Raw genomic sequence first — 13312 nt, 5'->3', positions numbered from 1 at the left:
GGAGGGCGCCTGAGGCAGGGGGGGCAAGCGGGGGGCGCCCCAAAAATCACCAAAAAATCCCTAAAAATGCCCTCTGGGCGGGGAGGCCCCGTGGAGGCCGGCGGAGGGCCGGGAAAGGACCGGACGGGCCGGGAGAAGAGGAGGCGTCGCGGGGGAGGAGGAGAAGGGGGGCGCACCGGCCACTGCCCCCCAGCATAATTTCTCCTTCACCCACCAGTGGGATAATTTTTTAAAACAAATGATATATCATTAAAATAGTACCCTCTCTCCCCCCCCCCATGTGAGGAAACTTTTAAATTTGGGACCCCGGAGAGGGCAATTGGTTAAGGTAGGTTCCCTTTCCAAATTTATTTTTAAGGGAGGGGGAGAGGGAAAAGTGGGGAGGGGGCAAAAAGAACAGAAAGTAGCACGGGGTTTTTATCCCCCCAGCAGCTGGAGAGGAGGAAGAAGTGCGACCCCCACCCCCAATTCCAGCATAGGGAAATTTGGCTCTGAGGACCTAAATGACGCTCCCTTTTGAAGCCTGGAGATAATTTTGGTTTAAAAGTGGAGAAACGGGGATGTGGGCGGGGGGGGGCGAATTTAAAAGGAGCTGGCCCGTTTCCCACCCGCTCTCTTTTCCTTTCTTCTTCTTCCTCCTGCTACTTTTTAGCTAAAAACCGATACAAGCGAACGAAGCTACAAAAAATGGCTTATTTTTGTGTGTGTGTGTGTGTCTGTCTGTTGAGAAGACGGCAAACCATTTATTTCGTTTCAGATCTGCAAGTAGCTTCCTCTACAGTTAAGTTTCGTGGGGATTTCTTTTCTTTAAAGAAACTTCTTGCTATAACTTCAAAATCCCTCCCCTCTCTCTGCCTCTTTTGTATTTCATATCCCTCTGTTCTTCCCCCAGTCTTCTTCTTCTTCTTCTTCTTCTTCTTCTTCTTCTTCTTCTTCTTCCTCCTAAAAACAACAACCTAGGTTGACTCTGAGTCTCCCGTTCAGCCGCTCCCTTAATTTCCCCACTTTTCCCCCAGTGCAATTTTGCGTCCCCCTCTCAAGACACACCGGAGCTGGGCGGGAGGGGGGGTTGCCTCTGAGAGCGCAAATGACGCAGTTCTGAAATGGCCAGGGGGACACTTTGGAACCTGGGGGAAAGCCTAGGGATGCTCCTTCCCCCCTTTTTGGGTTGACTTCTGTCTCCCCTCCCCCGCCATTCCTCCACCCTCTGCAAAAGGAGGGTACTTCCAGAGTTACAGACCGTTACAACACTGGCCAGCAGAGAAAGGGTTAAAAAGGTGCAAGATTCGTTCCCAAGAGAAATGCAATTGTACCAAAAAGATTTCCCAAACACACATCTCCCCGCATCTCCCCGCCTGCCCTCCAACAAAAGTGAATTGGAAAGAAAATAAGTTTGCGCTGCCTTGGGACTCTTGTCACTTTAGCTGCTGTGTCATATTTAGGATTTGGAAGAAAGCATAAACTTAACCGCTGACCCTCCTAGGCTGGGGGGGCGGGGGGCGGGCAGAAACTTTAATTTGGTGCTGTGTTGCTGTTTCTCAACATATCTTAAATTTATTTCTATTTTTTACTACATATTGTTCTCTTTTTGTTGGCCCAATGTTTAATTAATATCATTATCATTTTTAAACACAAAAGACACTTTGAAATTGAAACATAAAATCTGGATGTTTTTAAAATTACAGTGAAGAACATAAAAACTAAATACACAAGAAAAAAAAACCTTTACCAACATTCTTACAATTTTCCACCAAAACTTCAAATACTCGCCTTTTGAGAAATACTTTATTTTAATATATATATATTAAAATTATGTATATGTTTTAATATGTATTAATTCTACAGGTGTTGTGAAAATAAGTTCTTAAATTATATTTTGAATATAAAAATATGCTATTCTGCTTTGGAGAGTCAACACTTAATATGTTTAGAAAATTTAATTTTAATTACTAAAACTACTAGCCAATTTCTATATTATGGCTTTAAAAAATTACTTTACTTAATATGATTTAAAACTATTTGTACTGATGGTTATTTGTAAAACACTATATGTCATGGTTTTTTAAAAATTCATATAGAATTTAATATTTTGTAATGCTGCTTAAAATTGTCATGACTTTAATCTTACATTTTAAATGAACTCCATTGATGCACTTTGCTCAAATATTCATCCCTTCAACAACAAACACTGAAATAATAATGTGTGTGAATGAAATGTATAAAAGCTCAGCAAAACCCAAAAACTTTCATACTTTTGCGGGTGGGAGGCGGGAATAACAATGTATGTTTTTCTATATATTTTCTGCTGTGTTTCGCACAGGAAATTTGAGTGACTGACATACAATCTTTTGCATTGTCTTGAATACCGTACATGACTATAGTACTTTTTCTTTTTTATAGAGAATACTGTCTTATAATGCACTCTATTTACCATGTGTAAACAGCAGTTAAAACTATCTTGGGGGGTTGCCTAGGAAGACAGTTCCTCCCCCACTCTTGTTTCAAACTCTGCAAATGCTGTTAAGTGAGGGGGGGCATTCCCTTTCATGACTGGCGGGGCGGGCGGGGGGTTACAGCAAGAAGGCTCAGTTGTGTGCAAGTTAGCATTTGCCTGCTTTAGTTGTGCAGTGGTGTCTGAAGGGGGGGCATGAGAAATCTGGAGAAAGCCCTTGACATTTTAAGTGTATACAGTACACAATTTTTAAAAGAGACCGTTTTTTACTTATAGGGTTTCTTACAGCCTTCGGAAAGCTGGTTGCAGAACTTAATGAAAACTGTTCTGGTCTTGCGCATGCAGCTGACTTTGAATGAACGCTGATGCAGGACAGATTTCAACCCCCGCCTCTTGTACATAATGAATTCATGTTCTTTAGAAATTCCGTTTTCAGGTCTGCCGTGTAGCTTTTAAATCTGAAGGAGGCGACACTACCCAAACTGAAACACCTCCCCCTAGTAAGATACAGTTCATCGTCAGCAGTTTTGAGAGAAAACTTTAGCATTCTAACTTCCAGTGAGCTCAGCCCTTATTTTCTCTGCGTTATTATTTTTTCTTTGAAAAAAGCTTCTTAACATGGAATAATGTAGCATAAGACTTCCCAGCCCCCTCTTTAAGCTGTGTATATGTAGCAGGACCATACATTAAAGTGTAAGTGTAAACTTAATTATATGCAAATGTTAACCTAGTATTGACTTGTAGATAACTTTTTCTGCATTTTTTGTTTCTGTGTGTGTGTGTGTGTGTGTGTGCGCGTGCGCGCACACACTTTTGCCTTGAGTGGATGAGAAAAACTGAAAAACGTGTCAGTTGTCTATCAGATTGAGAGTGCTGTTGCTAATAAACTGACAATTTTAATATTTATGACAATTTGGTGTTTTGGTTCTGTTGTTTAAGCTAATACTACAGTGGAAACAAATTTTTGCTGCCATTTATTTAGATTTATTTTTGAAAAATGTTTATCCTGCTTTCCCCTAAATTGAAACAATTAAAGTATAGAGATGGCTTAAAGTTGCATTCTGAGGAGTTTGGGGTGGACAGGAATCAGACAAGGCACATCTAGATAGTGTATTTTCCAGCTGCAAGTGGAAGGAGGAAAGTTATTTCAAAAGGTTTTTATTTTTAAGGATAATGTTTTTGGTATTTCTTCACAAATGAATAGTATTTTACCCCACTCCACTCAAAATATGATTACGACTTGCTGCAGTGCATTATTGAGGTAGGTGCTAAAGTGAACATTCCATGTACACACATAAATGGGAAATATTAAATGTAGCTGCAGTGTTTGGATATAGGACACCTTTGCTCAACCTGGTGTCTGCCAGACAATTTGGTCTACAGCGCCTATCATCTCCAGTATGGAGATGGCCAGTAATGGAGAATGATGAAAGTTGTTGTCCAAAACCTCTAGAGGCTCCAGGCTGGGGATAGGCAAGTCAATGGGACGTTCTCCCGTACAATCTCCATTTAGAGGAGAATTGCACAAGAACCTTACTCTGTTCTTGTGCAATGTCCACAGGAGACTTTCCTGGTGGATTGTGCCCAGTTGATAGTCTAGCTAGGATGTGTCTTGTATTTCTGTAGATTGTGGTTTCTGTATTATGTAATTATTTAAGTTCCCTACAGCTTAGTATATAACTGGCATGCAAAGGTATAGATATGTGTGTGTGTGTGTGTGTGTGTGTGTGTGTGTGTGTGTTCACTTATATAAGAAACGGGTAGATTGACAAAACCATTAAAATATAGGGTTCAACTGCTGGACATGTGTAGATGGGTTCATACAACTCTTTTTACCTTCCACTAATGAATCTTTACAGCCATTTTTTTGTGCTGGAGATCCAGTCTAGTGGAAGCTCGAATTTATGTGGTTTTGGTGCATGAAGTTATCAGAGTTGTATCAGGTCTGGGTTGTCCTGCATCCTCACCAGTTGAACCATTCACAGGACCAAGCTTCTCAACAGGAGTTAGGAGAGCGCTGTTGTGAATTGACCCTGTAATATCCTGTGATCATGGAAGTATTTTTGGTAACAAAAACCCTTTGTCAAAAGTGCAGCTGTGTCATCCCGTGTTGAAATGCAGGTTTTGTTGCTTCCAGCTGATTTATATAACCTTGTGGTTCATCCTTTCACTAATGCAAATAAAGTTCTAGGCAAGCCATTAACTTTGCAAAACTAAAGTATCGGTCTGTTAAAAAGGAATTATTAAAACACTGCAAGGACCATGGCCATTAGTTTCCCCTGATAACTTCTAAGGTCTTTTGTGCCTTCTGGAGTGAGGGGAAAGGGAGCCTCTGTGGGCCCACGCACACACTTCTCTCTTTCTATATGATTATGGTGTATTTTCTGCTGTGGAGTCTGCGGAGGAGGGAAAGTTGGAAGATGCCATAAACACCAGCCTTTGTTTGCTTGGTGGGAGCTGGTCAGCAGCCAGAGCGTATAACTAACAGCCTCTTCTCTGCCCTTTCCTTGGGCAAAGGGTTGAGTGAGGTACCAGCTCCTGTTCCACATCTGTAAACACAATCTGCATCTAACCCTATTTGATTTTAACGGACCCCCACCTGCAACAATTAAGTCTGCTTCCTCTTTCTAAACTTTCAGGCAGCAGTTCTACTCAGTGGCTGCATCTCCATCGCAACAGCGAGAGTACCATGCAGAATTTGCGGGGGGGGGGGGGGCAGCAGCAGGCATCGTGTCTGAAGTGTGCTCTCTTTTGCCTCTTGCTGAATTCACAGGGTGAGCTGTATTCCACTCTCTTCGGGCGGCTCTTAGGTGAATGTTTGTTGCTGCTAGGGGAAGCTTCCCATGCCTTTTCAAAACATGTTTCTCCAATTCACAATGGACAGTCAGTTTATTATTTGCGTGGCAAAAAGGTTGTGCCCCGTTGTGTATGAGCAAGCTCTCTGGATTCTTAAGAAACTGGCAGGTAGATGCCCCTGCATCTGGCAGATCTATCTCATGTTGAGTATTCTTTGGAGGTTACTTTGCAGGGCTTGGGAAACGGTATGGCAGCCTTTGCCAACTAGGTACCCCCCATCAGTGCTGGGGGCATAGGGAGTTGAAGTACAAAACATCTGGAGGGCACCAGGTTGACAAAGGCAGCTGTACACAGTCCTACTGCTAATCAGTGCCCCAGGTGTGCTGGGTGCATCTCAGCCAAAGTTAAGCACTTCTAGGTCCCATTGCTAAATCATTTTCATTTATTTCATGGAAGACCATTAAGCCTAAGTATAACTCTCATATTGGCAACAACAGGACTTAAATGGTGCTTAAATTGCACTGGATTACACCCCAGTTCCAATTGCCTGTTTTTGTGTTTTGACAGATTAATTTTTATTTAAATAAAATAAAAGTGGAGAACAAACGGATGGGTGTGATGAACTGTCTGTATTTCTTGCTTTTTGTACTACACTTACATCTGGGAGAGTGGGGTTTTCCCCAAGTAAGAAATTAGCACATGCAACTTCCTCTAACAGCCTTTGTTGTTTAATTGTGAAGACCGGTCTAAAGGGTAGGAGCACTCCTTGGTTGTCCTCTGTACTCACCACTTTCATCTAAAATATATATTGCAACCATTTGTAAGAATGTGTGTGTGTTGTGTATTGGTTCCTTTTGCAACTGTTCTACTGTAATTACTAGTTTTATTTATAGTTCCAACATTCTTCCCATAGATATTGGGGGGGGGGCAGAGAGGAGAGGAGGACCAGTAACTTGTGTAACCCTGCTCCATAGCTTGACTTTGCAGCCAGGGTCTCCTTCTGGAACAGTTGCCCAAATAATTCTCCTTGAGGAGGTGTAGCAGCACGACATGGTTTGTAGGGACAAGGAGATACAGACCGTTCTGGGCTGCCTCATGACCTCAAGGGCTAAGACAAGAAAACCAGCCACACATTTATCAGCACAGCTGGAGCTAAGATGCTCCCAGTCTAACTGAACTCGTAGATTGCACAGCCAGGTATGTTTAGAATAGTTGTTGTTTTTTAAGTTGCATGTTTCCCCCACAAATAATGATTTTTACTAAAAGCATGTTAGGTTTTATTTTTGTCTAAAAGCGTTCTAGCATTCACAAAGGTTGAATAAATATTGGGGAAATCGTTGCATGTTATTCCCTAATCTCTAGAGGATGCTCACGTAGACACAGAGCCAGCCTTCTTTTTCAAAGTTTAGAATGTTGGTGGGGGGCAGGAAATGGGAGGAGCCTTTGCAGATAAAAAGGGCCGTTTGGAATTGGTGAAAGCCATTTCAAAATCTGCTTTAATTGTCCCATGGAATTCAGTCTGAAGACTGCCCACAGCTGTTTCTGTGCTAAAGGAAATAAGAGGCCACCTGTAACATTTCTTTTGCACAACTACCTGCTCAGACAGATGGGGAGCATCATGCCATCCTTGAGCCTCACAGAGAAGACTGCAGAAGGGGAGCATCTGTCTGCTGTGCTCTAGCAGCACGTAAATACTGGAGTTTAAAATTGCCTCCAGTATTGCTTTGCTGCTTTAGCGCAGCTGGACATTGGCACAAGCTCCACAGAGAACACCTCTCAAAATGAAGGAAAAGAAGCTCTTTTGGGTTGTTTGTTTGTTGCGCCAGTATCAGCATGTTGGGGATACCGGGTGAAAGTTTCAAAGATTGAGTTCTGAACATTCCCTCTCCAATATGGTAAGTTTGGGGTTTTTTGGGTGGGTAGATGGGCTTGTGCTAAAAAGATTTGTTGGCTACAACTTTTCAAAATTATCATCAGATGCGCTCTTGAGGCTACAAGATCTGAGAAATTATGGGCAAAAAAAAACCAAACACCCCGCAACAACCTATTAATCAGTTTCCCCCAAATTGTTCAATATTGACCCTCTGAGGGTCAGTGGAGCTGAGCAAGAGGTGAACAAACACCTTAGTGTAGAAAGGGGATTGAAAGGGGACTGGGGTGAAAAAGAAGTTTATGAGGTATGCTGTGAATCATTTAATTAGGAACTATAAGCCTCAAAAAATAATGGGCATGTGCAGAGGGCAGCCCCATGCCAATGAGGAACCTCTGTATTGAATAAAATGATTTCTCAGTATAACGGTTAAAACCCATCCTGTCTCATTATAGGATATTAAAAGTGTGGTGTTATTTTCACTTGTATTAGTTTGTTATTTTTTTTACATTTTATGATTCCTTGTAATGGTGACTGCTGATCAATAAATATTGGTTATATACTGAGATTCCTTTACTTTGTTTCATTTGGATTCCTTGGGCTGGACTTGGTGACAACTTTATAAGCTCATCAAGGGGTCAATTAACTCAGAAGTTAATTGAAGTACTCCAGAAGTATTTGTTACAGGATCCTGAGATCAGAGATGAGCTTAGGACTACTAGGCAGGACCAAACTTTGATGGGCACAGTTTTTCACAAATTAGTTTTTGTTATATCTCTTATCATCTTTGAAGTAATTTTTGAAGTAATTCATACATTAGAATATACATAAAATAGACTAACCGTAGAGTTGATTGGAGATATATATATCACATAACAAGTAAAAATTCACAACTTTGTGACAGCTTACAATACAACATGGACCACAGCAGGTTGTATCACATGAATTCCACAAACACTCAAAAACCATAAGTTTCCCCTATACACTATGAGGAGACTAGCAAATGGTGAAGTAGTGTGCTATCAATGGTTGACATGTTCAGCTTCAAAAGATGAGTTTTTTGCTGTCTATTGTTCAGCAAAAAAAATATGGTGCACTAATCCTACACAGAACAGGTTCAAAAGACTGTAAGAACGTTGAAGTAATTCTGTCTTCACATGAGAGGAAAATATCAGATCTGGAGAGAACTTGAATTGCACTTACATAAAGGAAAAATAATTGATGATACTAACCAGCAGAAAATTAGGCAAGAAAAACAATATTGGTGACAAATCTTGGACCACTTGATCGCTTTGCTCAGAGTTCATGGTATGCAAAACTTTGCATTCTGTGGTACAGCTGAAAAGTTGTACTGTGCTAGCTATTCAACTTTTTTGAATTTTGTAGAATATCTGGCCCTTTTTGATCTATCATGAATAAACATTTATTTGCACAGAGTGAAAGATCAAGAAACGATGGTTCACTACCTAGAAAAAGATATCCAAAATGAAATTATATATCTTCTAGTCAGTGCTATAAAGCATAACATTTTAGCACATGCAAATAGCCCTGCTATTTACACTCTTTAAGTAGTCAGTGATTGTGCTAAGTGTTATTTGGAAGCAGTTTGGTTCAGCAGACCAAGTGACCAAGAATTACCTTATAGGCTGCAGGTGTGGTGAAGATTTTCAACAATTTTTCATAGATGCTACTGAGATTGCAAAAGAGCTAGGAATACTACTATCATCCAGGAGCGTTGAACCCATCAGGGACTAAGTGACCAATTTCATGTACCGCCTCTGAGTGGTGGTTTTAGATATTGTTCTGATCTAGCAAGCTCCCTGGAAGAATGTGGAGAGGCAATGCGGAGGACATCTTCTATTTTAGGGGTTGTTATGAGGGACTGGGAACGGGTGGCGCTGTGGTCTGAACCTCATGGGCTTGCCGATTGGGAGGTTGGCGGTTAAAATCTGCACAACAGGACTAGTTCCTGTTGCTTTTTCCCAGTTCCTGTTATCTAGCAGTTCAAAAGCACACCAATGCAAGTAGATAAATAGGTACTGGTATGGTGGGAAGGTAAATGACATTTTCGTGCGCTCTGGCACTTGTCACAGTGTCCTGTTGCGCCAGAAGTGCATTTTCAACTAAAGTGACATGAATGCACTGATAAGCCCCACTGTGCTATGTGGGTCTCACTTGGGTGGGCAGGAGAAAACTAACTGGTGGGGTGTGACATGATTAGAGTTTTGCAAAATTATTAATAGTATGGTAGAATCTCCAGCACAGCGTTTCCCCAACCTGGTGACTTCCAGATTCCCCTGATGACATCCCTTTACACCATCTGGCATGGCCTAAGGGCCCTGGAGTATTTGGATCTGTAAGAGGATGTCTGGTTTGATCCAGAAGGGCTCTCCTTGCCATCTTACAGTGCAAGTCTGATCTTGTCTACTCAGAAGTAAGCCCTATTGAGTCCATTGAGGTTACCTTAATTTTTTTTTTTTTTAAGCTTTAAAAGTGCCACATGGCAACAAGTCATTTTGAGCGTAGGCTAAAAGGTGAAAGCCTTCTAATCTCCGCCCCAGCTTAATTTCGGTCTGCCCTCTTCTTGTTCTGTGGGGTCCCATCCTCTCTTGGTCTGTTCCATGTTCCGTAATTAGAGTGAAGTCATATGTACTCAAGTAAACGCGGCAATTTCCAGCGAGAAATTGCTGTGCAGTTGAATGACCCCCCACCTCACCCCGCCCCTGTACAGTACTTAGAAATACAAATTTAAATAAGCGTTTTTAAACTTCGCCTAGATGGTGTGTAACGAACGTTATGTCATGAACATGGTGGATGCTGTGTGTGCAAATCCAAGCGCAGAAGGCAGACGTCTGAGCCAGTGCTTACAGAGCTTGGTAGTGATTAAAACAATTTTTTATAAACCCGCTAGCAAGAACCAAACACACCCCTGCAAGCCGTGCTTAGGCGCGGTAGAAGCCGTCTTTCCCAGAGTCAGACCTTCGGTCAACTTCGCTCTGCATTGCCGACTACATTGAGTGGCGGCGGCGGCGGCTGCTGCTGGTCTCGGAGACCCTCCTCTCCAGGGGTCTTTCCCGGCTTTCCCTGGGATGCCCGGTACACTAATCCTGGGGCTACCTGCGCGCAAGATACGCACCGCAACTACGAGCCCATCCTCTGGCTTAACGGGCTTGCACGAAGCACATTCGCGGGGCGCGGGGCGCATCTTCTAGCCTAGATCCCCGTGGGCGTGATGCATTAATAGATCTGCACGTGTTTAGGTTGGGGCTAGAAGGATTCCTGGTGCTTCCCCTCGTGAAGTTAGTCTACCGGTCCCACGCCCTGGCTTAAGGCCAGTGCAGTCCTGGGCACTGCCAGGATGGGACGCAGCTCTTGGGTCTCCCCTGGGGTTTAGAGGAATGACTGCGCAGGCACCTGCCGGTTCGGAGGCTGCTTAGCGGCTCCCGGGCACATTGCATGCTGCCAGCCCGGCTGGGACTCAGCGCCGCGTTCAGGATCCCAGCCTGCCTGGGCGCCCGGGAATGGGCAGAGCGGCCATTGGGATGTATCTCCGTCCCTTCCCAGGAGAGAAGGCCTCGGCTGTCCGCCTGGCGCCTTAGCCAGTAAAACGCCGCAAAGCAAGCCCCGCGTGGCGGCTCCCTGGACCCAAGCGGTGGCGGCTGTTCCTCATGGCCCCAGGCAGTAGCAGCCGGAGTTCTTTGCGTTCCAGCCCAGTTTTATACTTTCTGTGCTTACTCTGGCGTAAATCCAAAGTACCGCCACAGCGCCTTTCCGCGCCTTAACTTGGAAGCCCGGGGTGGGCGGCCTCGGCTGGGGGCCCTGGAAAAGCGCGTGGCTTTGGGCGCTTTCCCGCTACCGTGGGAAAAACCGCGGGTGCTCAAAGCGCGCGCGGAGCCAGTTCCTTAATGTGCTGCCAGCAAGCATCTCCTTGGCCCGCCGGGAGCAAAGCTAAATCGCAGAGGGATTTGTGCTGTTTTGCCGCTCCTTTCTCCAAAACATGAGTTTGGAATATATTCCTGAATTAATACTGAGGAATATCCCCTGCCTCGCCGTCCGCGGGCGCGCAGCACATGCACGCCTTCCTTTTCCCCAACACTGGCCCTCCAGTCTTGCGGCTCTTGCCGCCGGTCGCTTCATTGGAGATGTTGTGTGTGTATGTGCTTTGTGCTAGAGACAGTTCCAGTTTAGGGGTCACGGAAGTGGGGGGGCATTTCTCTTCGCTCCGCAGGCTGCCCAATTCTCGCCGACGAGCCACCGCAGCAGTTGCGTCGAGGTCTTGGATCTCGTCGGGTCTCTGGGGAATGACCAGAAACGCGCAGAGGACTCAATCCACGCCCCCACGGCACTCAGAAGGAAAGGACTTTCGAGCCAGTCGACAAGGCCAGGTGTTAACTCGAGTCCTGCCCCCCTCGTTCTTTCATCGAGCCCAACTTTTCCGACTTATCTGTCAGGAGAAAGAAGTCCTGGCTTCTGCTCCCTGGCCGTGATCCCTCCTCCTATACCCCGGGCGAGAGATGGCGAGCGAGCAGGTAGAGTCCCCCCGCCCCCGCCCAGAAACAGGGCAAGCAAAGAACCCGAAACGCCAGCGCAGCCTTTCCCCCTCGCGGCATAGCAAAATGGATCAGGGCGATTGACGGTTGCAAGGAGTCGCCACTGGCCTACCGCCCTTTCTCTGAGAGGCTCCATCCACGTTCTTAGCCTCCACTTTTGGGTGGTGCACCAGTGGGCTTCCTCACTCCTCTCTCTGAGCAAGAGTTTCATGATTGTGAACAGTTGCTCCTTGCAATTAACCCTCCCTGCCAGCTTTCAAGGCTTATGGAAGGCAGCACCAAACCTTGAGCCCAAGGTGGTGTACCCCTTGGCCTTTACATCCATTTTTTAATATATGTCCATCCCTTCCCCCAAGGGTGAGCAAACACTTACCGGTAAGGCACTGCTTGGCCAAGTTGGAAGAAGCAATTTCTGATGGCGGTGGTGGGGGGACCCTCAAAGCAGTAAATTGTACCAATTATCAAGGAGCACAGAAGTACACTTTGGAACCTCCTTTTGTGTCAAGTTGCTGTGGGCTTCTCATTTGCAAGGAAATTATACTCAAGCACCACAAAAAAGGGTTCTAAGCTGAAGAGACTTCTGCACTCTGCTGAATTCTTATTTGCTGGGTGTTTTCATTCCAAAGACAACATAGCATCCAAAAACATGGTTTTTGCATTTGTGGTTTGAAGTGGCACAAGACACTCTTCCCCCTCTTTCTACCATTATATGTGGGCCTGTCATGCATAAATGCAACTTACATGCCCATTGGCCCAGTTGTGCGCTGCCATCAGATGTGTTTCAGACCTTGTGGTGCGCTTTGCTAGGATGGCCAGGTGCATCAATCTTTTCTTTACTGCAGTGTCCTTACTGGAAAAAAGCTTGTGGTTACAACCTTGGAAATATGCCTTCTTGGTCCCCGCGCCCCCCCCCCCCCCCGACTAGAGTGTCTTGAACAAAATAAGCAGTTCAGTCTTTGATTCCATTAGTAACAATATAAGGCCAACATCTCATCTAGACCAGCAAGCTGCTCTCATGGTAGTCAGCCAGATTCCTCCGGGAAGTTCAAAAGCAGGACCCAAGTGCAACAGCAGAACAATCCCCAAGGCTCTAGTTTCAGGTAAAGCCAGGAAAACTAGCATTTGTGGGAGTCCTAATAATTTCCCCTGAACATCAGTAGCTGGGTAAACTTCTATTTCCTACCATTAACGTATTCATTTTAATTCCAGGGAATTGTATTAGCACAAAATGCACATGGTAAATCATCTTCCAGATTGCTGCATCTTCCAGCAATCATCTTCCAGATTGCTGCATCTACATCTTTGCCAAGTTCATTTGGTTTTTTATATTTTTCTATGCATTTACAAGCAGCACTAGTTGTGAGGATGAAAGTGGGAGAGAGAAGAAACTGAGCATACCACCTTGGGCTCTCCAGAGGAAATGGGGAGATAGAAATGAAATGGAAACATGTGTCTTGTTATTATGAATTTTTGTACCTTGAAAATTTCAATAAAAATTGTATTTAAAAGAAAAAGAATGCATATGGCAGGAAAATGGGGGGGGGGGAGGGTTACTCAAGTTTCAATATACAGATGCCATGGAAATGAGAGTACACAGAGGGGCTGAAAGAAGCACAAGTAGAGAACTATTAACAACTCTGTTCT

Source organism: Podarcis cretensis (assembly GCF_951804945.1).
Source record: "Podarcis cretensis genome assembly, chromosome: Z".
Classification (NCBI taxonomy): Eukaryota; Metazoa; Chordata; class Lepidosauria; order Squamata; family Lacertidae; genus Podarcis; species Podarcis cretensis.
This window is presented reverse-complemented; position numbering follows the sequence as displayed.